We start from the raw sequence: 25,522 nt of genomic DNA, 5'->3' as shown, positions 1-25,522 counted from the left end.
CTTGACAGTACTAATCCCATTCCTGAGGTCCCCACCCTCCTGACCTAATCACCTTCCAAATACAATTGCATTGGGGATTAGGTTTCAACATACGAATTTGGGGGGATGGATACAAACACTCAGATCATCCAGGTTAAGTACATATAGACTATTGCTATCAAAGATAAAATGCAGAAAAGAAAAGGAGGTAACCCCCATGGTGGAGATGAGATTCTCTGGGAGTGTGAGGATAGGTCATTTTGACAGAAGGGAACGACAGAGCAGGAACAACCCAGAAGACATAGTATGATCTAGAGAGGAAAGATGCTTGATATTGTCCTCAATTGCAGGGAGCTGGGAGTACTTTGGGAGTGGGGTTGGGGGAGAAAGATACACAAACAGAGGCAGGGGAATGCTGCTGTGTCTCTGATACTTTGCTTTCAAACACAATTTATGTAATCCATGTGAAAGCCCTGATGGGGTAAGTGTTGTCTAGGTTTTATTTATAAGGCAACTGAGGCAGAGGGGGTTTTCAGGACTACTCAGGGCCATATAGGAAGTGTGAGTCCAGACCTATATGCTAATAGGAAGCTGTGTGACAGTGCAGTCTTGGCTCCCACAGAGCCTAATGGGGTCTGCTCCTCGTCCTTTTTGGAGGTGGCCCTGTAAGAGGAAAGGCAGGGTCCACCAGAGAACATCTGTTAGCCTCTTCCTCAGCTTTTCTAGAAACAGCATCAGAACCACAAATCTACAAACACTGCAGAGACCTAGGACCGCCCACTGGGGTTGCTCTCTGGTGGAGGGAGCAGGGGAAGGAAAGAGGAAGGTAGGAAGTTGTTAAAATGTAGCACTGGTTTCAGCTTTGTTTTTAGCGGAAATGTGCGTACGTTCAGAAAGCTCAGAAAGCGGAAATCGTTGAGGCTGGGGTGCATGGAGATTGCAGCTCACATTTTACTTATATTACTTTCTGTTGCTAGGGCTAATTTCTTCTCTTTCTTTTTTTTAATCCTGTGGGGTTATTATTGTTTGCGTTAACTCGTTATCTGTGTGTCTCCATCTGAGTCAACCTAAAAACCATAAATGACTTCAGTAACAAATCTGGAAATTAAATCCATTGAATGAGATCTAATATTCTTCTCTGTGTTACCAAGGTTTACCTAATCAGGATTTAAATCAACTTTGAAAAACCATAATTTATTTGGGTATTACATTCAGTAAAGGCTTCCGATAAATCCAGCTTTAGACCTGATGTGTGAAACTTGTCCCCACTAAACATGCTGGAAACTTTGCCCATAAAATAGGGGACCATGGTTGGAAGTCAACTCTTGACAATTTTACCATAGGGGATAAAATGAGCATGATCAATGACATTTCTACTTCACGGAGCTCACTTTCCCTATAAAAATTGTCTAAGAGAGAGAGTCTGGAGGGCAGCTTTGATTACATGTGTCAAATGGCAAGTCTAAGCAATGATCAGGGTAATTCAGACCCTCAAACCTTAAATCACTTAAATAAACAAGTAACTGATATTTAAAGGTGAGAATGGGCATAGGGAAATTTTTTCCCTTCACTTTTTGTTTTTTGTTTTTCTTTTCTTTGAATAATGCTTTTAGTTTTCTCAGTTCAAGTGAATGGACATTCTGCACATATGTGTATGTGTGTATGTGAGAGAAAGAGAGAGAGAGGAAGCATTCCAAGCTTTTCAAAATTTTTCTCCTAGCTCTCTAAATTCATGGGCTCCCCAACCCTGGGCAGGTCCCCGCCATTCCTGTTTCTGCATCGTGGTAATGGGTGCTGTAGAGTAGGACTAGGGATGGAAACACTGGCAGCAAACTCACAATCTGAATCAAGGCTTCAGCACTTCCTCCTGGCCTTGGTGCAGCATTTAGCCTCTTGGTCTCAGTCTTCTCATCTGCAAACAGAGATAATAACAGCCCTTATATCTCTGGGTTGTGTTGAAATAAATTACTAGGCCCAAGATGAAGCTGCTCCTGCATGGGGTGCCATGTCAGCAAACAGAAACTGAGCTTACATTTGTGTTCCCATGAATGTTCCACTGGACCAGAAATGCTTGCTATCTAGTCAGCCAACCCCCAAATGCCAAGCCAACTCTGGGCCTTCTCACTCCAAACAAGGGTGACTCTGTGGCCCCAGCCAATCAGATATTTTCTATTTGCTTTTCCTTGTTCTGTATTCTTTTTCCTGTAAAAGCTTCCTGCCTTCTGCCCCACTTTGCAGTTCTTGGAATGGAGACTGTCCATTTTATCAAGTGTTAAATGACGTTTGTTTGCGTCACCTAAATTATCTTCTTTAATCATCTTTTAAATAGTTGTCATGATGATTACATGAGATAATGCAGGTGGGGCACCTGGCACATGGTAAACACTCAGTAAATATTCAAGATTATTCTTATTACTAACACCCTCTCCATTTGCTGTAAGGATATCCCTTTCTTAAGGGAAGGAACTATTTTACTCATTTTGTCACCGTCACCATACCTATATGTGGTAGGTATTTAACAATTGTCTATTTAATGGAATGGAATCCACATTTTAACAAGACAGTGTGTTGCAATTGGCCCTCCAGCTTCTTGAAAATGTGCTGGTTAGAATCTTGCAAAACCTTGCAGGTATTGTCAGGTGTCAGGAGAAGTATTTGAATGCTCCACTGTCCTAAACATCACTTCATAGTATATTTCCCAAAAGCTTTTCCTACACATCTAAGTGTCATTTTATTTTTTGAACATGCATTTAGGTAGATTGGATCCTGTTGTTCTGTGGTCTTCCCTGGGAGCCTGATTTTTATGGAACTGGTAGCAGCCCTGGATGCATGAAGAGATTCACAGTTGTGGAAGTCACACAATTGAACTTCTAAACAGTTTTGTTGAGAAAACAGTCGTTTCTGTTTCTTCTGGGCTACATTCTTGTCACCTGCTTTTCCATGAGATGGACAAACAGCGGCATAGGGAAAACTGATTAGGAGAGTCACTGGTCTTATTACTAGTACCTTTGAAAGGCTTGGAAAATTGGGCATTTGCAAAGGAGGGCTACTATAGAAATGGTACAATCTGTCACTGTCAATCTTGGACAAATAACCCTGTGCTGACAGCAGAAATCATTTAGGTTGTGCAGATCAAGCCTCATGAATAGCATTTCACTGCAGAGAGATAGCAAGAATTGACTGTCTTATTAAGAAGCAATGTGATGGTAAAATGTGATTAAAGTGAGTCAAAGGAAATTACTAAGCTGGGGCCAAGAAAGAAGAGAGGGAGGTTTGACTATGGATATAGAGGCCTAGATAAGTTAATTTTATGGGTGTTTGTTTATATTAAGTATACATAAATATTTGAAGAATAATCACACCCCCAGACTAAGTAAAAATTATACTTCTTTCAGTCACATGAAGCAGTTTACATGCTCATTATCAACTGAGGCAAGAAACATGTAATGATGTGAAAACTAAGATCTGCATGAAATGCTTCCATAAAAATGAGTTTTTCCATTACTTACATTTACTTGTCAATTTGAAAGGAATCAGATTTCATTGTATCATATAAATAAAGTATCCTGAAGACACTAGCTCCTACTGTTTCCGAAAGCTATCCTATATTTACAAATTTTCTGTGGCTTTCAGATAAATATATTTCTTTTAGAAAAGTGATTCTCACAACCTAACCTAAGTGGACTGAATAGAAGCTGTTTCTAATGAAACTAAGGAATTCGTGATGTCATCTTTTGTGTGGCAATCCCTCAATTAAGAGGGGAGGATCAGAAAATGTAAAACCCTATGATTACACTTAAAAGAAATGTATCAAAATCTTATTATGCATGGTCACAGTTGCAGCAAAATACAATTCTATAGCAAGTGAAAAAGTCTGCTCTTTCGTGTAACTTCACTTTGGAACTCAGTGGTGACAAATCTCACAAATCGACAGCCTCCCCTTTGAGCAAATGTAGAAAACCACTTGTTAGTTCCTCCCTTCTAAGCACCTCTCCCTGTGGCTCCACTTTGTTTTTAAACTATTTTTGGTAAAAATCAAGCTTACCAAACTCTAAAATACGAGGAATCTCCTGCTATCCATTCCAACACTGCCAGCGGCCCCAATATGAAAATTGGACCATCACTTGTAACAAGGCAGAGGAATGTTATTTTATTAATAGTTGGCACCAGAATTCCTCCCAGAAAGGGAAATGTATTTACTTTGAAAAATACCTTGATAAGAGCTGGGGGAGTAGAAGAGAGCCCCGGAGGGGCTAGGGTGTGAGCAGATTGTTTCTGAGACAAAGGGAACAATTTGGCAGAAACTTCCCAGCACAGCCGTCAGGAGAGACAGGAGGAGGGGTTGCAGCCACTGAGAGGGCGGAAGGCAGCTTGCATCTGCTCCACGTGACTCTTCCTCTCCTCCCTCCCGCACACATCTCCACTGGAATTACTGAACTGATTAAACATTTGGTACGAGTTTTTGTTTATTCGTTGTTTTTTTGATAGAAACTTGTGTAAGGGATGGGCTTATGTCTAAATCAATCGAGTAAAGTAAGAGATAACTTGTGTAGACCTAAGCATGGAGGCAGAGAAAAGCCTCAGAATAAGTGTTAGAAATTTTTTAGAAATTGGGGGAGGCCTCGACCTCACAGCTCTAGATGGGTTTACTGAACTCTTTGAAGGGATGAGAGAGTCTCTTATGGCATCTTTGTTAAACCAGCTACTTTATGGGCAGAACCACTACTTTGTGATACTGTGGTCATTTGTGAGAAGCTACTGTGTGTCTTAAGCTACTTTGTGGACAGGTATGTGGAAAGGTGATGCAGTAAACACCAAGCATCATAGTTGATTTTGCAGTCTTTGAACTGGCTAGACTTCAAAATAATGTTAATTTAAGAGGCTGGCTGATAGAAAATAATCATGCTTTTAGTAGAATATCAAAGAACTTTAAGATCTCAGCCTTAGCATTTCATAAACATCCAACACCACCAGTTTTTTCCAAATTAATTCAAAATCCTGGAGAATGAGGGATGAATTCAGAACCAGACAAAATGGATATCCAATATTCCCAAGGGATTCTTCATTACTCAGGTTGCTAAGGTGAAGATGGACCAACAAATTGGTCCCTTTGCACATGATCATCATATCTGTTCTAGGATCAAATCTAGAAGACCACAGTGTAAACCAATGGACAAAAATATATTTGACCACGGTTCACAGTGTGTCTTAAGGTTTGGGAGGTACAAAAATAATAATGGTATATCACCCAAAGAAATGATCCAGTGTCCTTAGATATTTCTTCCAACTGGAACGATTGGACCCAAAGTTTCAGAGTGCATCATCTCCTGAGAGATGCCTTCTCTTATCATCCCTTATAGAGTTTTCCCCTGTGCATCATGCTTTGGATTTTCTTCACAACACTTTTTACCACCTGAACTGATCCTGTTCATTTACTTTTTTTTTTAACCTGTTTTTGGTCTGTCTGCCAACCACTGCAATATGAAGATCATGGAAGCAGGGAACTGACGCTCTTTGTTCATTTCTGCTTTTCAAGCTCTAGGATAATGCCTGGCACATAATCAGAGCTCGATAAATATTTGTTGAATCATTTAATGAATTTCACTCAGTGTTTAATATGTAGAGTTTATCAAAATCCTTATAGGCTCTACAAATAAAGTAGGGTTATTATTATAAAGAGAAGACATACTGAAGGACTCAGTGGCCAGTATTTTGATCTAATTCCTTTTGACTATCATCCTAATCTTGGATCATGTAAATGATGATCACATTATACCCATCAGGATACTTTGCAAGAAAAAAATATTCAGAATTATAGCTGCTCTGCACTCAAAGTGAATCTAGAGGTACAATTAAATGATATAACAGTAGAGTTCAGTTTTCACGTAGACAAATGTTTTGATGTTCAATTTTAGCTTTAGGTTAATAGCAGTATTAGATTACATTCTTGGGTCATTAGAAGGATGGGTTCATTTTTTTTTTTAATTTAAAAAAATGTTCAGTCATGGATGCTAGACAGTAATACCTATTTATAAGGCTTAGCAAGATTTAATATTACTTTTGACATAAAATTTATTTGAAAATGTAATTATGAACAGAAAATGTATAAATGTCTTCAAAATGAGAATAACAATAATGTTCTTTAGTTCCATATTGTGGATAATTAAAAGAATGGACAGTGGTCCCTTGGTGTCTGTAGGAGATTGTTTTCAGGACCACCAACCTCTTTGGATACCAAAATCTGCAGAGGCTCGAGTTCTCGAAGTCCTTGGATACAGAGGGCCAACTGTGTTTCAGAATACAAATGCATTGTTTTGAGAGAGTGGAAAAATTTTTTTTTGATGATCTTATTTGTGATATGCTGTCATAGGGGTCTTGTTTTACAACAACTAGACTTGTTAGACAAGAAAGTTATTAATTTATTCTATGTATACTATTTTTTCCATCCTCATATGAGAAGAATAACAGAAGTACTGCTGAATTAAACTGACTGCACAAAAGAAAGTTCCAGGAATTTTTCAAAATTTCCTTTCTGGAATTGGTGAGTACCTATTTATTACTGGTGGAGTAAAGAAAGAACTGTTTTCAGGTGTTTATCTATGTATATATTGTTTTGGTTTTGTCTCCAGAGGAAAGGGGGAAAAGATCATGAGGCAGGGAGAGAAAGTTGGTTTTTTTTTTTTTTGTAAAAAAAAGGAAAATAGAGATTAGCTTTCTCATTCCTTCCCCCTAGCAGAGCCATTTCCACCTTGGAACAAGGCCAGGGACTTGTAGCCTCTTTCTTGGTTTTCTCACTGTGTTTTTCCTGGCTTCTCTGGAGTTCCCTTTAAGGCCTAGTTCCCTTTAAGGCCTGGTTCCCTTTAATGCTTGGTTTTTAGCTTGTTGCTCAGACTGGGTTGGCTAAGGGTTTCTGAAGAGGAGAGTGTAATGATCATTTTATTTAATATCAAACTTGTTCTTCTTAAGGACATGCTATCTTGTTAGATAATATTTTCTTAAAAGTATGAAAAATATATCAGAAAGGAAAAAAACAGGCACAAGCAAATGATTTTCTGAAAGAATTTTGATTCTGAAAAAAATTATTACCATATTTGGCTTTGGTTCCCTTTATGTTTCTTCAGATTAGTGCAGTTCATTTTGGGTTTTTGATTCAGGGTTCATTTTAGTTCAGGTTCCTGATTCAATTTATGTTTCTGTGATTGAACCAAAATTCCAGTTAAAATAGTACTCAGTGGGCTAGATTCCTTAGCCAATACTTTTTTAAAAATTACATAATGTGTGCTTCAATAACGTTTAACTTCTAAATTAAGCATTTTTCATATACTAAAATTTCCAATGAGTAAATTGATAGCTATTTTTTTCATATGTTTTCAGTGTACTTTCTGATGTACAAGTTAACTCACAAAGGTAAATTTAAACAAAGTAGCTCATATAATATGCAACCTTCTTTTTAGACTGTCTCTTGCCCCTCTCTTCCCAAATTGGTTTACTTTTCAAAAAGCTATTTAAATTTAAAAAAAGATTCAAATATGTAATACATTCATAAAATTCAAAATTTATCCCTCTTGGAATTCATTGGGATTCTTGAATTTGTGGTTAGGCTCCTTGACTTGGGAAAATTCTTAGCTACTATCTCTTCAGATATTGTCTCATTCTCACTCTTTTTTTCTTTTGGAATTCTGATTAGAAGCATGTTACTTTCTCAATCTGTTTCCCATGTCTTTTAACCTTTCTTTCATGTGTTACATCTCTTTGCCTCTTTCTGCTTCTTTCTAGACAAGTTATTCTGGTCTATCCTTCACTGAAACAATTCTTTCTTTAGGTATACCTAATATACTGTTAAAACCATCCATTTGGTTTTAATTACAGTTATTACAGTTGTCAGTTTTTGAGGTTCTGTTTGATTGTTTTAAAAAATCTGCTTGGTTGTTCTATATAGTTTCTTGTTATCTGGATTTATTTTCAAGTTTGACTTTTGTTTAATAGAGTAATCATAGTCATTCTGTAGTCTGTGTCTGATAATTCCAGTATCAAATGTTTTGCAGCTCTATTTCTGTTTTCTGTTATTTCTGCTGGTTTTTGCTTTAGTGTTTTGTCTTTTTAATGACTGTGAGCTGCTCATTTTCTTTAGAAAATTAATTGTGAGCATTCTTTGAGGTCCTGGATGATGGTGGCTCTTCCAGTGGGGCTTTATGTTTGCTTTGGCTGTGTGCCTGGGAACACTACCAGTTCTTGACTTTTTCTTGGATCATCCAGGTTGTGTGAATTTGTAAATCCTCATGAGGGCTAGCTTGTCATTATATCAGGGGACTTTCTCTCCTTTATTCTTGCCTTCCATGGGGCAGGAGTTGTGGAATTTACTTTTGATTTATTCTTACACAAAAGATTCATCCTTTTATCTGTCCTCTGGGATATGAGTATCCTTTTTGTTCCCCAAGCAGTATCTGGGCTTTGTCTTCTGTTCTTCCACATCTCCTGAGGCAATGGAAACCAAGGCTGAGTGGTCAGGTTTGGCAAAGGCTCTCAGCATTCTATTCACTTCAGGGTTCCCATATTCACTAAAAGTTAGGCTTAATAATTTATTCTTAACATTCTTTTGATGCTTTAAAGGTTTTACCATTTTTGTGAGAGGGAAGATTGACTATTATAATGATGTCATTTTTCTTCAAATCAATCTACAAATTCAGTGTTTTGTGTGGAACTTGTCAAGCTGATAATAAAATTCATTAGAAAGAATAAAAGCTAAGCAAATTTTGAAGAATAAATTGGGGGACTTGTGCTACCAGACAGCAATGCTTATTATAAACGTAAGGCAATTAAAGTAATGTCATATTTGTGCAAGGATGTACAAGTACAGTCATCCCTCAGTATCCATGGAAGATTGGTTCCAGGACACCACTTCCACCTGCCACCATACCAAAATTCACAGATGCTCAGGTCCCTTATATAAAATGGCATAGTATTTGCATAAAACTTATGCACATCCTCCAGTATACTTTAAATCATCTCTAGATTACTTATAATACCTAATACAATGTAAATGCTATATAAGTAGTTGCTGGTGCATAGCAAATTCAAATTTTGTTTTGGGGAACATTCTGAAAATTTTTTTCCTGAATGTTTTTGATCTGTGGTTGGTTTAATCCCTGAATTTGGAACTCATGGATAGAGGGCCAACTTTACATATATGTAACAGAATACAAAGCCTAGAAAAGATCCATATATGAGAGAGATATAGCACATGACATTACAAACAACTGGGAATAGGGCAAATGATTAAAAATATTATTATGGAACAGATGGCTATCCACACAGAAAAGAAAATTCTCACACTATACACTAAAGTGTTCATTCCAGGGGGATTAAAAACCTAAATATGAAAAGCCTTTAACATTTAAGGAGAAAATGTAAGAGATATTTTTGATCTTGGGATAGGGAAGGATTTGTTGAATAAGACAATCAAAAGCATACACCATAAAGGCAAAGACTGACAAAATAAAAAACCTCAGCTTAACAAAAGACACCATAATCAAAGTTGAAAGAAAAGTTCAGAATGGGAGAAAATACTTATATCACATATTACTAATATAAGATTTGTATTCTAAACATATAAAATACTCCTACAAGTATAAAAGAAAAAGACAAGCAAATCTAATAGAAAAATGGGCAAAGACGTGAACAAGCTATTTAGAGAAGTGGCTAATGTACTGGGTAGTGCAGCTCTCAAGAAAATCTACATGCACAAGAGTTTTCATCATAGCACCGTGTATAGTAGGAAAACATTGAAAATGTCCTAAATGTCTATCGGCAGAAGAATGAATGAAAGTGTAACATATTCATAAATGAGAATACCATACCTCTGTCAAAATAAATAAACTAGAACTACAGGCATCAATAATTATAAATATAAAATTTTTTTGAGTCCAAAAAAAAAAAAAACCATCCCAAGCTGCAGAACAATAATATAGCATTATGCAGTTTATAAACAGGTTGAAAAATACCACATAGTACTGCATGTTATTTGAGTTCTTCATATGTGTTAATATGATAAACATATCCATGGTAATGATAAACCTTTAATTCAGGATAATGGTTATATCTGAATAGGGAGAAAGGGGAATAGAATTTGGGAGAGATATGTAAGGAACTTTGGCTATATTGATGAATTTCCATCCCCCCTCCAATTACATAAATGTAGCAAAATATTCAGATTTGATAAAAATCAATGGTGAATAAATATACAGGTGTTTAATTTATGCTATATTAACTACCAAATATAAGGCATAAGTATAATATAAATTAAATATATGTAATACTTTTTGTATGTTTGACATATTTCATAAGAAATCACTGAATGGAATCCTATAATCAATTAGGATGATTCAACATTGGGAAATATATTATTGTAATTTGCACATTAGTAAACTCAACTGGTAAATTAAAGAAGTGCTTCAGAATTAATGAGCAAGAAATGGGTAAGGTTTATATAAAGGAAAACCACAAAACTTTAACTGAGGACACAAGGCAAGACCAGAATAAATACAGACACTGCCATGAAAAAAAAAGAGACACTGCCATGTCCTAAAGTAGGACAACTCATATTGTAAAATTACCAATCCTCTTCAAGGTGATATGGAAACAACAGAATTCCAATTGGAGTGTCAATGTTATGAGTATTTCAAATTAATGAGTAAAAGGAGGAGTGGGATAATTGGCTATCCATCTGGAAAAGAATGAAGTTTATCTTATCCAACTTATAAATAAATTTCAAAAAGATCAGAAAGCCAAATGTCAAAAAACAGAACTATAAAATCATTGAAAGGATATGTGGAAGAAGACTTAAAATCCTGGAGTGAGAATTATCTTTCTGAGCATGATATTAGAGTCTTTTTCTATAAAGAAAAGATTGACAGATTTAACTATATTAAGATGAAAAACTTTAGTATGCTGTAACACAGGTTAAAACAAAACAAAACAAAACCATACATTAAAGAGCAGAGTGTAAGAAAATAATCAGTGCTGATAAAGGATTCCTCTCCATCCTATTCAATGAGCTCCTATAAACTGCTAACATTTATCAGGTTTTTTTTCTTTGTGCCTGGCACTGATCCAAGTGCTTTTTAAATTTTAAGCCATTTGGAATCCCACAACAGGCCTACAAAGTAGGTTCTAGTATTATTGTCATTTTGTAAGTGAGGAAACAAGTACAGAGAGGTTAATAAACTTCTACAAAGTCATGTATCTACTAAGTGGTAGAGATGGGATTTGAATCCAGCTGGGTTGGCTCCAGCTTCTGTTTCCTTAACTATTCTCCTGCTTATAAAGCAAAAGAAAAACAACAAATAAACAAACAAAAAACAACTCAAATGAAGACTAGACAAAAGGAAGAGTAGAAATTTCACAGAGGAAGAAATACAGTGGTTTACAAATGTGTGAAAATATGCTGAAGCTTATGAGTCATCCAAGAAACGAAAATTAAAAGAACATGAAATATCACCTTTGCCCTCTAGAGGGTTAAAAAAAAAAGAATTAGAAAGAAGCTAATAAATACATAACATTAAAACTAAAAAAATTTTGCAGTATAATAATTGGTAAGGATATGTAGTTACACTTTTATTCTTTGGTAATGGGAAATAGGTGGCTTTGACGTTTTAAGGAGGGCAATTTGGCAGTATTAACCTAAATGAAATTCACTTACCTTTAGATTAGCAATTTACTTTTTGGAATTTAGTTAAATATTCTGTCAGCAATATACACAGATGTAATACAGCTAAACAACAATGTGACTGAACAGTAGAAATAATGCAGTAGATCAGTATGTTCTGATAAGGGAAAATATCAAAGCAGAATAATGGGTATAGTGTGATAAACTTGGGTTAAAAAAAATGTGTCAAGAGCAAGCCCCTCTGTACTCTGGGACTGGTGCTTTTCTCAGAGTCTCTGTGGTGGCTTTCCAGAATGCCCTTGACTTTATGAGTCTAGTTTCCCATCTTAGTCCCTCCATGTGAGGGATCAGTATTGAGAGTTGGCTGGGGCCTCCTATACTTATGTCACCTTTGGGGACAGATTAGTCTGTCCCACGTCTAGCAGACTGTCTTCGGTGTTGCTAGTAAATGCTTGTCCCTTTGCCCTAGTTCCCACTGTTGATGTAGGTTTGCTCACATAGATGTGTTTTTATTTCCTGGGTCGTTTCAATGAAATTATAGGAGAGGGGCAGTTGGGAACACGTGCTGCAGCCACCATATTACCTTTAATGATTTTCATACCTTCTTTCCCCCTCCATTTCCTCTAACTTCTTAGGGATATTTTGGGAGTTCTAGTGCCAAATAATTAAACATTTGGAGGCGTGCATATTTGGGAATCTTGCCAAAACCAATTCAAAAAGCGCAGTTTTGATAGAGGAACTGATAGAGTGTGGTATAAACGAATAAAAACTTGTTTAAGGAACATAGTATTTTGCATAGTTAGAATGGACTTCATCTATGCACTTAAGATTGTGCAAGGATTTTAAGTGAATACAGCTCTTTTACTGTACCTGAGGGGACAGTCTGCACCAGAGGAACAAAAGGATCAGACTGTGATAGCAGTGACTAAAATAGGTCTGTTTCTTACAGAGCATGTGATCTGTGGTGATTATCATAAAGCCAGCAGGAAGCAAGAGATGGAAACGGTCTCAATGAAGACAAGAAAGTGTCCTCACTCATTATTGGGGGACATATCCATCAGCCTCGCAAATAATTAGAGATAATAAAAATCATAACTGAAAGAGCATATGGTGAGCTCCACATTAAAAAAGTAAGTTCATATTTGTATATTTCATCAGAGTATATAATGTGCTTTCACATACATCGTCTCATAAGATCCTTACAACCATCTGGGTAAGGTGAAGAGCGTATTATTATCCCTATTGCATAGATGAAGAAACTGCTAGTCGAGTGGTTAAATGATTTAAGTAAGGTCACACATTTAGTTAGTAGCAATCCTTATGCATAAAAACTTTTAGATCAGATTAGTTTTTTTTAAAATATGAAGCTGTAAGGGCAAATTAATATGTGATGATATTTTTGAACATTACTAAGTTTTTTTTCACATAAAGGACCAAGCTAATGTAATTTGAACTTTCATATTATTTCCATTGAGATTCAATCACAATGGCCAACCCTGATATTGGCCATCAATCCTGAAATTCCTAAAATAGCTGAGACATACCAAACTTCTTTTTCCTTTATCCCTGAGAGAAACTAGTAAAGCGAAAGAGAGAATAGTCTTATATGCTCATTCAAAGTGTGGTGTCTTCTCCTTTGCCTTTTCATTTTCCATTTCACTGATTTTCTTGGGAATCTGTGTTTGTAGTTGAATAGGTGTAAACTGTGTGAATAGGTGTAAGCTGAGGACAGTTAATTAACAAGCATCTATTGGACACCCATTATGTACATAATAAAGAAATGTACATAACATTTAACAAAGCATGTGGCGTGATGAAAGAGAGGAAAAGACATGGTCATGATTCCTGAGAAACATATAATGTAAATAAGTAGAAACAAAGTGAATGAGAACAAACACAAAGTGATATATGAAGAAAAGTGTAAAATAATTTAAGACATACACATCACTAATAGGATAATACAGAGTAAATGATCAAAGCAGAGCTGGGCCAGTCTTAGAAAACTGTTGGTGAATACTGAACTAAAATTTGAAATTGGTTTTAGTCTAGGAATAATGGAGATGAGAGAGATTGATTTCTTTGGTGTGGCAGGAAGCCTGGAGACCACGGAGGAATGGTAAGTACAAAGGGATTGCCAGGAAAGATAAAGATATATCTGTAGTGACTTGGGAAGTGATTTAAAGAAGTGAATCTGGAAGGAGAAATTTAAATACACACTCAAGTGTTTTTTTTTTTTCTTTTAACAAATCCTTTAAACATGTTAGGGAAGGTATTTGTTTTATATTAAACAGTTTGAAACTTATTTTTGGTGTTGATCATAATGGATAGCAGGGCTTAAACAAATGACGAGTAACAAATATATACATAAATATATATAAATAATCATATACTTAACAAATTAGTGCAGAATGCAAATGTGTCACTTCTCTAAGCTGATAAGCAATTGAAATAACATGGATATTTTCTCGACTGTATGTATATTTCAGATGTGCAGATGTACATAAAGGGGGTAGTGGTGATAAGCTCCTGACTTGGAGTCGATGGACTAGATTTCAGATCTCAGCTCTAATACTTAGTATTTCTATAAATTTGGGTAAGTTGCTTAAGTGCATTTAAAGTCAATGTTACAGGTTTCTGTGAGGATTAAATAAGATTCTGTATGTGAAATTACCTGGCATATGGCAGATACTCAATGTGTTTTTCTTTATTGTTTTCCCTAAGAAGTGATGGGTCTTTATAGAGAATGTTGTAAGGCCTGGGTGGGAACATAGATGAATATGGAACATCTTTTAGGTAAAGTGTGAAGCCTATCTTTTACATCTTTTCCATAGAAGCATTCAGAATGCTCCATACCTCTAAACATCACCTGTTTTCTGGAAATGGTCTGGGTGGAAATAGGCCTCCTCAAAGCCAATCACAAGAATTGGCCTTTTACTGCACAGAGCAAAACATTTACAAAAAAATAGCTCCCTCGCTCCAATTGAACTTAGTTAATTGTAGAAATTTTGGAAAACCCAGAATGTGAAGACCATCTGTAATCACACTAGCCAAAGAAAACTATTTTGGTGTATTTTCTTCCAATCTCTTTTATGTAACATATATCTAAACTGGAATTAACTGTACATAACTTTTGTGATCTAATTTTCTTCATCTTGCACTATACAGGAAGCATATTCTTATTTCATTGTACATAAAAATTTTTTGAAAATATAATTTTGAGTGGTTATGTAGTATCCTGTAGCATGGCTCTACCAATAATTCATCTAATTATTTCCGTTTTTGAGGCTGTTTAGAATATTTGCCATAATACATATCACTGCAATCATAATACATATCACTGTAAATCTCTAATTTCTTTACAATAGATTTCAAGAAATGGAGTTAATACTTCAAAAATTAAAATACCTTTAAGCCTCTTAACTCATATTGAAAAATTATCCTATGGAAAGGTTGTACTCCTATTAGCAGTGTATGAAACTCAACATTTCCTAGAACCCTCAGAGTAAAGCATTTCTATGAAGACTTCCTTCACAAATGATTGTCACATCTATTTGTGCTGATTAATTTCTGAAAACCTTTAGTAATGGTCATTTACCAAAAATCACTGCCATTGTATTTAAGGCTTTTTATTTCTTGTTTATCTTCATTATAACTTTTTTTTTCTTTTAAAAACAGCAAACCAGTAAATGGACTAATAAAACTAAAATTGAGATTTAATTTCTTAGATAAAATTGAGACAGTCTGACAAATTCAGACTTGTGGGAAGACTGGATGGATGGTTGCCTGGGAATTATTCTATGAGTCATTGTTTTTAAAAGCTCCAGAGCCAGGAAGAAGGGGCTGATTAGCTGGGAGGATCTATCATTTTCCCATTTCATATATTTCTAGAAATAGCACAGTTTTGTGCATATGTTAAATAGCCCAAAATTAATTAATGATGATAAAACCAGGAGATGAGCTGCTTTAGGCAAATCTGGTTCCCTGACCTAGTCATGAACTTCTGTTAAACAGGATGAACAGTCCTTCACCAGTCTCTCATGAGCTTATATTTACCTGTGTGTATGTCTGTCTCCTTCACAGGCTAGTAGAGTTCCTTGAGACAGAGAATAAGTGTTTTCATCTTTGTTTTACAGGTAGGACTGGAGAACAATATCTGTAACAGAATCATGTAGATGGATGATTACCTGCTAGCTTGCTAGAAAAGGATTTTTTGAGCATAATAGCAATGGAAGAAATCCCAAGGGAAATTATTAAAAGATTTTAATATATAAAAAATTTATATGTCTTTATACCACCCCCTCCTCCATAAACAAAATTAAATGACAAAACAAATAGGGAAAAATAGTTTCAATAAATTTGACAGCAAGAGATTGAATGTCTTTAATATATAAAGAGCTCATAAAAATCAATAAGAAAACTATTGACCCCAATAGTTAAATGGACAAAGGATATGAACATATAATTCACTGAAGAAAAAATAGCAATGACTAATACATTTTAAAAATGTCCAACTTTACTTCTTTTCAAAATTTGTTATTGTGGTAAAATACACGTAACATTTATTATCTTAATCATTTTTAAGTGTATAGTTCAGTGGCCAACTTTAGTTTTAATCAAAGAAATGTGGAACAAAACATACTATTTTTGATCATTAAATGAAAAAATCTCTTTTAAAACAAGTGGTAATAAACCTAGCAAAAGCAGAGTGAATAGGAATGTGTTTTGGTACCTTTCTGGAAAGCAATTTGGAAATATGTATTAAAATTTTTAAAGATGTTTATACTCTTTGACACAAGAGCCCCACTTTTAGAAATTTATTCTAAGGAAACAATCTGAAATATGAGTAAAGATGTTTATATATACAATGCTATTCATCTTAACGAAATATTTAACAGTGAGAGATAATATATTTAAACCAGACATAGCTTGTTTATAATAATTATAAGGGAAATATTTTTTAATAAAATGGCAAAATACTTAGAATTTGAAGTGAAAAGTATTTATAAAGTAGATATTTATATATACTCATATATATGCATAGAAAAATCACTAGAAAGAAATATACCAGTCTATTAGCAAGAACTATTTCCAGATAGTAGAATTACAAATAATTTGTCCTTCATATTCTATGTATTTTTGAGCTTTTAACAGTGATAATGCACTGCAAATATAACTTGAAATTAACAGTAGATATTTATCTGAAAGCAAGGAGTAAGCAAGAGGTGGAAGGGGATATGAGACATTTGAAAGCTATGTGCTGCAGAAAAGAGCTAGTGGAGAGGGAGAGGTTAAAAGCCTGAGAAGAGGCTCTCACTGAAGCTGAGGTGCTAGGGCACAGGGTTTGGGTGAAACCTGAGGGGGCACCTCTTCCACTGAAGTGTGAAGGAGGAAGATACAGATTAGTTAGTCAGTGGGAATAAGGAAATGGACAGATTCTTGATTGATGACTTCTATTTTCCCGAAGGAGAAACAAGTGAGTGTCTCTTCTGGGCATCTTTGGTGAAGCTTGAGAAAGGTGTGAAGCTTTGAAATTGCCACTGAATAGAAAGGAAGGAATGCATGTGTTATTTCTCTCTAAAATCCACTCCTTATCTTATTCCTTTGCTTAATCGTTGGCACCAATGAACCAAGACAAAAATATGAAAATTATCATTCCCATTCCTATTGCTCAACAAAATTCTTATGGCTCAACCTCCTAAATATCTCTCAAGCCATCTTCTCTCCATCTCTTCTCCATCTTCTTGCCAGGGTTGCTGCAATAGATTCCGAACTGGTCTCTCTAGGCTCATTTGTCTCTTCGCATTTCCAATCTGTCCATCATACTTTTGCCAGACCCAGCTTTAAAAAACCCAATAAAGGTTTAATTATTTCACTACATTTTCCTATTACCTGTGCTTTTCAGGTCATTTACATCTATTATAACTGTCTGGTGTATGTAACAGCTTAACATTTATATGGTGCTCATTACTATGTGTCAGGCTTTGCGTATGTTAACTCATTGTATCCCCACTTTACAGTGGAGAATATGAGGCATGGATAGGATGAGAAAATCATCAAAGATCACATAGGTAAGTGGCAGAGTCTAGATATAAACCAAGGCAGCATGGCTTCAGAATGTTTTTTATGCGGTGTTTCTTCTTTCTACCAAATGGAACACTGACTGAGAGATACTTTGCAGTATTGCTCATTATTCTGGTTATTACTTCTGAATTCAGAGGAAACTGATGAGCTAGGGCCCTTTAAAGGCCCAAGCCAACATGCAGTTGGAAACTAATAGCAAAATGCACCATAGAGCAAAAACATTCTTTCCTTTGGAATATCAACTACTGACTATGTTATAAAGGGGAAAAATACTAAACATATCACACTTTAGTGTCTCATGACTGGCATTCATTTTGGACTCAAAAGATTTTTAACTATGCTGCTAAGCTTATATGCTGAGGCCACATGTTCATCCTTGGATATTTATACTATACTTCTTTCACAGAATTGGAGATTTGGCTCATACTTGCTGGATATGTTAAATGATCTTGTAAAGCCATTTTCAAATTAAAGAGTCTTCCCTTGATTTTATTTTTTAAAATCATTGTAGGCACAAGAGTATGTTGGTTGAAAGGACAGACTCTAGCGTTCTATATCTAATTTTCTCGCCCTAAAATTTGCTTCTGTAATAAGGATAATAAAAATAGACACCCACATGGCTGCTATGAGACTAGGAAGTAGCTACACTTCCTAGAACATAGTTAACACTCAGTATATATGAATAATTGATTTATAAAAACTGGTATAGAACAGTGCAATTACATTTTAGAGATATAAATTCTCAGAGCCTCAGTTCATTCAGCATAAAATAAAGTTAATAACACCCATCTCACAGGGTGTTATAGGATTAAATAAGAAAATATATATATGTAAGTGCTTAGCACAGGGGCTGGCATATAGTAAGTTCTTACTAAATGGCAACTTTTATTATTATTCTATTTGAATTTTTTTGTCTATAATTGAGGTCTAGATAATTTCACAGTAGAATTTGGGACCCAGTATAAAACCATTTAATTTTTAATATTTTTCATCTTTTGCTTCTTCATAGGTCACATTCTGTTAGGGGAGTGAGGTAAATATTGGTTTTTACTCTGCAGTGATACTTTTCTGTAGTAATTATGCATTAAAAAATACCTTTTGGAAAGGTATGTTGGTCTTTTTCCAACGGTCCGCTTATAAAGGGCTATTAAGATAGTGCATAAAAGAAATAATGTTCATTCATTATTAATACCTTGTAGTGGTGATTACATAAGCTCAGTCTGCCAATCGATCAGTCCTTAGAGCCCTCACTGCAGCTGGAGCTCAGACAGCAGACAACAGAGGAAGGCAAAGAGCATTTCTCCCGTGTGCTCCAGATCTGTCTCCAGCAGTGAGGCCCTCCTTCTCCTGTACCTTTAGCTCTTCTCCTCCATTGGCCCCTTTCTCTCTGTCCACCAATATGCAGGGGTCTTTTCCACCTTACAAACCAGAGGCAAAACTGTTTTCCCCTCAAACTTGTTCCACTGAGGTACTGTTTTCATTTTCCCTTTTCTTTGACTGCTGAACTTCTGCTAAAAGTGGGCTTCATGTCCCTAACATTTCTTGCTCTTTCCTCCCTTCTTCCACCTCAGGACTTCCCTGAAATTGTTGCCTTGAAAGCATTAAGAACCTCCTAATCATCAAGGATTTGACCTTCTGATCTTTTCTTAGTCTTCATTCTTCTCAACCTGTCTGATTTATGGTACTGTTGATATCCTGACATTCTCTTAGAGTCTAGGACATTGTTCGTCCCCAATTTTTTGACATTTATGTCTTGGTTTGTGCATAGAAAATGGCAATGATGCCAACCAACCCTGCAGAATGCTGTGAGGATAAAATGAGGTGTTATTGTTAGTTTTTGTAGTCATTAAGAAGATTCATTCGGCAATCTCATTTACCCCAAGACTGTAAGTCTCACATTACACAGATGACACCTATATCTGTATTTTTGTTTTGACTGTTCTCTAAGATGTCCATTCTTCTTTTTTTAACATCTGTTGCTACCTGTAATAATAAAGTCGTGATGGATAGAGCTGGAAGAATTCTTAGAAACGCCACTCTCAAATTACCGGAAAGGAATTGGTAGTGTGGAGAGTAAGTTGAGCTGCTAGGTCAGTAAGAAAGCCTTCAGTTTCAAATACCAGAAATCCCAGTGTAACTAGCTGAAATGCATGATCTTCCATGACAACAAGTACAAGTCTGTGGCATGCTAGGGCTGGTTAATGGCGAGTTCAGTGTTGGTCCAGTGTCTTTCTCTCTAGTGGCTTTGCCATCCTTAGCACATTATTCTGTCCACAGGTCAGCCCTGGTGTTAGATAGCTATAGCAGTTCCTAGTGTCCCATTCAGATCGGACAATGTCCATTAAAAGGAGAGAACATCTCTTCTGATGTGGCTCTTCCTAAGAGTGAGTGTTTACTACCCTGAAGCACGCAGCCGACTTTCCTTCATGTCTCATTGGCTAGACTTGTGACATGTCCTGGGAACAGGACACATGATTGGCTGAGACCAATCAGAATTCATGAGGCACATGGCACTACCAAGTAGGGTAGATGTGGAAACTAAATCTGGTTTCTTTTGGATTAGAAGGGAAGAAGGTGCAGTGGAAATGAATGTCAGGCAGGCTCAACAGTTTCTTTCGCTGTCTCACAGTGAGTTAGTAGCAGTGCCACAAACAGAACTCAGGCTTCCTGATCACTACCCAACTCTCATTCAATAATTATTACTGACTTTCAACATTCCACCCAGACTCAACATGTCCACCACCTAACTGATCACCTTTCTACTCAGACTCGTCCCTTATCGTACATATTTTTCTATGTGCTGACCATTCTCTTCTAAAGACGTGCTACCACTTTCTCCACTATTTAGCCATCTTAGACTTCTTTCCATCCCTTGTTCTTCACAATTCACTTCATAAATGTTATTTAATCTCTCTATACAAAATCTCATACATTCATCATTTTCTCTCCATTACTATTGTCTCTAGGTCACATCTTTATTATACATAAATTGGATTATGACAATGGTTCAGTAACTAATTTTCCTGACTCCACTCTCTCCCCAACTCTCACTTACTTTTCAAGTCACTGGTATATTCATCTTCCTAAAACCTTCCTCTTACCTTTGGAAAAACTACTTTAGCGGGGTGCCTAGTGAGACTAAGCTGTAATTGTTTTTTTTTAAAACCAGGATAATCTGTTGTTTCACAGTTGTCAGTAGCTTCTATTTCTAGTGTTAGAATTTACAAATTTCCTTGGGGCAGGTATCCTTTTATCTGAGAAAAAAAAATATACACACACACACACACACACACACACATACATACATAAGGTGCAGGGAACCTTCTAGGAATTAGTGGATAAACTTTTTAAAATTTTTTGAGGAGGAAATATTTGCAAATTATGTAGCCAATGATGCATAAATTCCCAAAATATATAAACAACTCATACAACTCAATATCAAAAAAACAAACAAACAAACAAACAACCCAATCAAAAAACGGGCAGAAGACTTGAATAGACATTTCTCCAAAGAAGACATACATATGGCCAACAGGCACATGAAAAAATGCTCAACATCGCTAATTATTAGAGAAATGCAAATCAAAACCACAATGAGGTATCACCTCACACCAGTCAGAACAGCCATTATCAAAAAATATACAGATAATAAATGCTGGAGAGGGTGTGGAGAAAAAGGAACCTTCCCAGACTGTTGGTGGGAATGTAAATTGGCCCAGCCACTATGGAGTATCCTTAAAAAACTAAAAATAGAACTACCATGTGATCCAGCAGTCCCACTCCTGGATGTATGTCCAGAAAAGATGAAAACTCTAATTTGAAAAGATACATGCACCCCAGTGTTCATAGCAGCAATATGTACAATAGTCAAGACATGAAAGAACCTAAGTGTCCATGGACAGCTGACAGCTGTGTATGTATGTATAAATATATATAATATATATATACACACACACACATACACACACACACAAGAATATTACTTAGCCATAAAAAAGAATGAAATAATGCAATTTGCAGCAACATGGATGGACCTAGATATTATCATACTGAGTGAAGTAAGTCATACAGAGAAAGACCAATATATGATATCACTTGCATGTGGAATCGAAAAATAATGCAAATAAATTTATTTACAAAACAGAAATAAAGTCACAGACAATAGAAAACAAACTTATGGTTACCAAAGGGGAAAGAGGCAGGGATAAATTAGGAGTATGGGATTAACAGATACACATCACTATATATAAAATAGATAAACAACAAGATTTACTGTATAGCACAAGGAACTATATTCAATATCTTATAATAACCTATAATGGAAAAGAATCTGAAAAAAATATGTATAACTGATCACTTTTCTGTATACCTGAAACTAACACAATATTGTAAATATTGTAAATCAGCCATACTTCAATTAAAAAAAAAACCTTTTTGAAGTTAAATATTATTGGAAAGTATCAGATGGGTTAAAATTGATCCAACTGAGGTAATTTGGCAAAGACATCAAATGCTTTTGAGGAGAAACTCACCATAAGAGAAAGGAGAATCTAGAGTGGTGACCAAGGCTGTGTACCTATGGTGATTAGAATGGAATGGAGGAATGGAATGGTTCCTAGATGGGCTATATGTACTTAATAAGGAGGCTTTAAGATAACACTATGTGCACATGTATGTGGAAGCATATATATTCTGGAGACTAAAGTCATGGAAGGGCTAATTTAAGAGTCCAGTCCTGAAGTGATTTGGGGTTTCCACAGCTGCCCTAGTAGTGAAAGAGAGCCATCTCCCCTTGCACTCGAGGAATTCTTGCATGGTGGGCAGCAATGAATCAGGTACCTCACGCTCTTCAGAGGGAGTTTGGAGTCACAATTTTCTTGCAATAAGGCAAGGAAGAAGACATAAAAGGCATCCAGATTGGAAAGAAGGAAGTAAACTGAATTCACAGATAACATGATCATTTATATAGAAAATCATATGCAACACACAAAAGGGCTCCTAGAATTAACAAGTGACTTTGTAGCAAGATTGTAGGATACAAGATCATATACAAAATCAATTGTTTTTGATATACTAGCAACGAACAATCAGACAATGAAATAAAATCCTTTACAATAACATAAAAATATGAAATATTTGAGGATTAATTTGAGAAAAGATGTAAAAGGCCAGTACATGGAAAATTACAAAACATTGCTGACAGAAATTAAAGAGGTATCAAAATAGAATTATGATGTTTACAGATTGGAAGATTTAATATAATTAAGATAGCAGTTTTCCCTAAATTAAAATATAAATTCAACACAATCCCAATAAAAACTTTAGCAGGTTTTTTTGGGTGGAAATTGATAAGCAGATTTTAAAATTTATATAGAAATGCAAGGGACCTGGAATAGCTTAAAAGATTTGAAATAAGAAAGCAAATGCGGAGGACTTAACACTACCTGACTTCAAGGCTTATTATAACCCTATAGCACTCAAGACAGTGTGGTATTGGCATCAAAGTAGACAAATAGATCAATGGAACAGAAAAGACAGTTCAGAAATAGACCTATACATATATGGTCAATTGATCTTTGACAAGGGTATAAAGACAATTCAGTTAAAAAAGGATTATTTTTTCAACGAATGATGCTGAAACAATTAGAAATTCATCTGCAAAATAAAACAAAAACAACTCTAAAAACAAAAACCTTCAATCCATTCCTTGATCTCTCTATAAAAAAAAAAATTAACTCAAAATAGATCATAGACCTAAAAGTAAAACTATGAAACAGGGAGAGGGCATAGGAGAAGATCTTTGTGACCCTGAATTAGGCAAAGATTTCTTAGATCAATATCAAAAGCATAATCCACAAAAAAACTGATATATTAAGCTTCATCAAAATTAAAAACTTCTACTGTTTGAAAGACAAACCAAAGACTTGGAGAAAATATTTGCAAATCATTTATCTGATAAAGGGCTCATGTCCAAAATGTATAAACAATGCTAAAATTTCAACAGTAATAGTAATTGAAAAATGGGCAAAAAATTTGTATGGACACTTCATCAAAGAGGCTGTAAAAGTCATAACTGAAAACATGAAAAGTCGTTAGTTATTGGGAAAATGCAAATTAAAACCACAGTAAGATTATCAGTACACATCTACTGAATGTCTAAAATTAAAAAGCAGTGACCATGCCAAGTGCTCGCAAGGATGTGGAACAACTGGAATTCTCATATGCTGCTGGTGGGAATGTAAACTGGGAAGCCACTTTGGCAAATAGCTTGGCAGTTATTTAAAAAGTGTAACATAATCTACTATACGACCCAGCCCCTTCACAGCTAGGTATTAACCCAAGAGAAATGAAGGCATATGACCATGAATATTCATAGCAGTTATTTATAATAGCCCCAAACTAGAAACAATGCAAATATCCAACAAAAAGGTGAATGAATAAACAAATCGTAGGATAGGCAGATAATGGAATACCATTTATTAGTAATAAGGAACAAACTGTTGATATACCCAACAATATGGATGCATCTCGAAAAACTGTGCTGAGTGAAAGAAGTTAAATAGCATGGTTTCATTTACACAAAATTCTTGAAAGCGCTAATTAATCTATAGTGGCAGAAAGCAGGATGGTATTTGCCTAGGGATGGGGCAGGAGGGAGAGGTTACAAAGGGGCACAAGGAAGTTTTTTGGGATGATTGATATGTTCATTATCTTGATTGTGGTGATGGTTTCATGGGTGTATATGGATGTCAAGACAAATTTTACAATTTAAACATGTGCAGTTAATTGTATGTTAATTATACTTCAGTGAAGCTGTTTAAAAAAGAGATACTGTAAATAGGTAAAAATAAGGAAAGTGTGAAATATTGGATACACCTAGTAAATCTGTATTTCTCCAACTGAATAATCTCTAAACTCTTGGGCCTGGCATTTGTTCTCCATGATCCTATCTTAGGCTAACAGTCCTACTGTATCTCCCACTGACATCTTGAATTCCAAAAGGGACTCTTTGCTGAACAGGTGTTGTCTTTTCTTGAACGTTTCATTAGCCTGGAATGGTCTGCCCACCATCTTCTGGTTTTTTTTTTTTATCAGTTGAAGTATAATTGACAGACAGCATTATATGAGTACAACAAAATGATTCTATATTAGTGTATGTTGCAAAATGATCACCACACTGAATCTAGTCAACACCTGCCATCTGCATCATTACAGAATTTTTTTTCTCATGGTGGGAACTTTTACAGTTTACTCTCTTAGCAACTTTCAGATGTGCACTACAATCATATTAACTGTAGTTGCCTTGCTGTACATTACATCCCATGCCTTACTTATTCTTATAACTAGAATTTTGCATCTTTTGACTCCCTTCACCTGTTTTCCCCACCCCCATTACCTGCCTCTGGCAACCACCAATCTGTTCTCTGTGTCTGTGAGCTTAATTTTGTTTATGTTTTTTTTCTGGCTGTTTATTTTTGTTTTTTTAGATTCCACATGTAAGTGAGATCACAAGGTATTTGTCTTTCTCTGTCTGACTTCTTTCACTTAGCTTAATGCCCTCCAAGTCCATCCATGCTGCTGCAAATGGCACAATTTCGTTTTTTTAAAATGGCTGAGTAGTATTCCATTGTATATTTATATACCACATCTTCTTTACCCATTTATTCAGTGATGAACAACACTTAGGTTGCTTCCGCATCTTGGCTATTGTAAGTAATGTTTCTATGAAGACACAGATGCATGGCCACCATCTTCTGATCCCCTCACATAGAGATGATGCCTCCTTCCTTTGAACTC

The 25,522-nt window shown here is 35.6% G+C and overlaps 2 long non-coding RNA genes across 6 annotated transcripts in view; one reads left to right on the top strand and one right to left on the bottom strand.

Moving 5' to 3' along the window:
- The window catches only part of LOC116667670, a 191,677-nt gene that overhangs the window by 25,847 nt on the left and 140,308 nt on the right, over positions 1-25,522 (bottom strand). For all 5 annotated transcript variants that reach the window (XR_004324633.1, XR_004324631.1, XR_004324632.1 and 2 more), the window contains 2 exons: positions 15,698-15,797; positions 1,818-1,891 (listed from right to left, as the gene is read on the bottom strand). This is a non-coding gene — a long non-coding RNA (uncharacterized LOC116667670). The remainder of the gene's footprint in view (positions 1-1,817; positions 1,892-15,697; positions 15,798-25,522) is intronic.
- The window catches only part of LOC116667671, a 36,082-nt gene continuing 23,143 nt past the window's right edge, over positions 12,584-25,522 (top strand). Inside the window, exons 1-2 of the long non-coding RNA XR_004324636.1 lie at positions 12,584-12,774; positions 13,689-13,760. This is a non-coding gene — a long non-coding RNA (uncharacterized LOC116667671). The remainder of the gene's footprint in view (positions 12,775-13,688; positions 13,761-25,522) is intronic.

Source organism: Camelus ferus, chromosome 12 (assembly GCF_009834535.1).
Source record: "Camelus ferus isolate YT-003-E chromosome 12, BCGSAC_Cfer_1.0, whole genome shotgun sequence".
NCBI lineage: Eukaryota > Metazoa > Chordata > Mammalia > Artiodactyla > Camelidae > Camelus > Camelus ferus.
The sequence above is the reverse complement of the archived record's forward strand: the minus strand, read 5'-3'. Positions and strand labels throughout refer to the sequence as shown.